Genomic DNA, 2,062 nt, shown 5'->3' on the forward strand with positions numbered 1-2,062 from the left:
TAGCAGGGCAGCTCCAGCTGTCGCTTTGTGAAACAACCACCTGCACAACCTGTGTCTCAGGTGTTGGCCTTTGCATGTGCTGCCATGAACTCCAGTTTATGCAGGGGCTGACTGCTTTGCTTATGCATTTCTGTGGCTCCTCCAGGTTCTAAGAGATGATGTTCATCTTCACTCTGCAGTCCTGGTAAGAAGGGCTGATATGCTGGACTCTGGAGTGGCCGCCTTCCCCAAGGACAGCTGATTTTCCTCCTGCTTTTTTAGGACAGGTTCAGCAGGAGTGGGTGTCACATCTGCCTTTTCTCTCCAGGGCTGAGTGCCCTGAGAGAGTGAGACTCATAAAACACATCCTCCTTGTTTTCTAAAGATCCTGTGAAAGTCTTGCCTGGACTGCATTCAGTATAAAATGATAAAATCCTTTTGGTTTTCCTCATCATTCAGTCTCAGGCACCTGGAAAGCTCATGGAGTTTTGCTGTGCAGAGTTGACTCCACGTGCTTGTCTTCCCAGGGGTACTTCTCTTAGGTTTTGTCAAAGTTTCCAAACCCTGCACGAATCCCTGTGAATCAATAACCCTGTGGGTCCTTTTCCTTTGGTAGCACCCAAAGGAAAAGAAAGCCATCTCCCCATGTACTTCAAAGTGGGAGAGCAGCCTAAGGCTTATCACCTCTGTTTGTCAAGTGCTACTTTTCCCATTAATAGGAATATCAAGAAGTGTCAAATCCACACACAGTTTGATGGCTCCAGCCTCACCTTGGTTTTGACTTGAAAGTGCACACCTACAGAAAAGGAAGGACAGGGGTGGCCCTGTCACCTACAGGCTGGAAAGGCTCCTCAACAGCCAGCATGAAGCAGCTTGGAGCCAAGGCTGATTTCCAGCTGAGCCTAAGCTGATGTTTGGAGGCCAGCCAGGAACAGCCCCAGAGTAAAAGCAAGCAACTTGTGTCTCGAGCTCTGCTCTGCTGCCTCAGCTGGTGCTGAGGTCTGCCTGCACCCAGCTGGCATGGACTTGGGGCAGAGCTGGGGTTGGCAGCTCCCCTAGGACTCAGGGAGGTGAGGGAACGAGGTGGATTGAAAACTGGCCCAGAGTGTGGTGATTAGTGGCACAAAGTCTACTTGCAGGCCAATCACTAGCAGTGTATCCCAGGGATCAAAACCAGGTCCAGTTCTGTTGTGAAGCAGCTTTTCTGAAAAGGACCTGGAGGTGACTTGGTGGGCACCAAACTGAACATAAGCTACAAAGAAGACTAAGGGTGTCCTGGGTTGCCTTAGGCAAAATGTTGCCAGAATATGGAAGGAGGAGATGCTTCCCCTCTGCTCAGCAATGGTGCATCACCCCAAGAGTCCTGTGTCTGGTGCTGGGTTCCTCAGTACAACAGAGACAGGGATGCACTGGGGAGAGCCTGGTGAGGGACCACGAAGATGAGTGAGGGACTGGAGCAGTGGTGCAAAGCAGAGGGACACGGGCACCCAGTGGTGCCCAGTGTCAGGACCAGAGGCTGTGGGCACACACTGGAAAGCAGGAGGGTCCCTCTGAACGTCAGGAAACACTTTTTCAGTGTGAGGATGACCAAGCCCTGGCACAGTTGCCCAGGGAGGTTGCAGAGGCTCCATCCTCAGAGGTATTGAGAAGCCATCTGGACATGGCCCTGGGCAGCCAGTGCTGAGTGGCCCTGCTGGAGCTGCATCAGGTTGGATCAGGGCTTGGATCAGGTCACCTCCAGAGGTGCCTCACCTCAGCCACACGTGGCTCTGCGAGCCCCTCCAGAGGGACATGGAGCCTTTCCTTCAGCTGGAAGGTGTCAAGAGGTGATGGGGTGATGGGGATAATGAGGGACTGCAACAGGGATGTGAGAGGGGCTGCGGCAGGTGATGGTGGGGGTGATGGGTGATGGTGTGACAGCGGTGTGCCCGGGCTGAGGTCAGTGACGAGGGCAGCAGAGCTGACACGGCCCGAGGGCGTGACGAGCGTGTCAGGGTGTGGCGGGGGGTGTGACAGGCTGCCGGGGTGGGGACAGGAGAAGGCTGTGGCGGGTGACACGGCTGAGGCGGGGCCCCAGGGTGTG

Source organism: Corapipo altera, unplaced genomic scaffold (genome assembly GCF_003945725.1).
Source record: "Corapipo altera isolate COAL_440 unplaced genomic scaffold, ASM394572v1 62, whole genome shotgun sequence".
NCBI lineage: Eukaryota > Metazoa > Chordata > Aves > Passeriformes > Pipridae > Corapipo > Corapipo altera.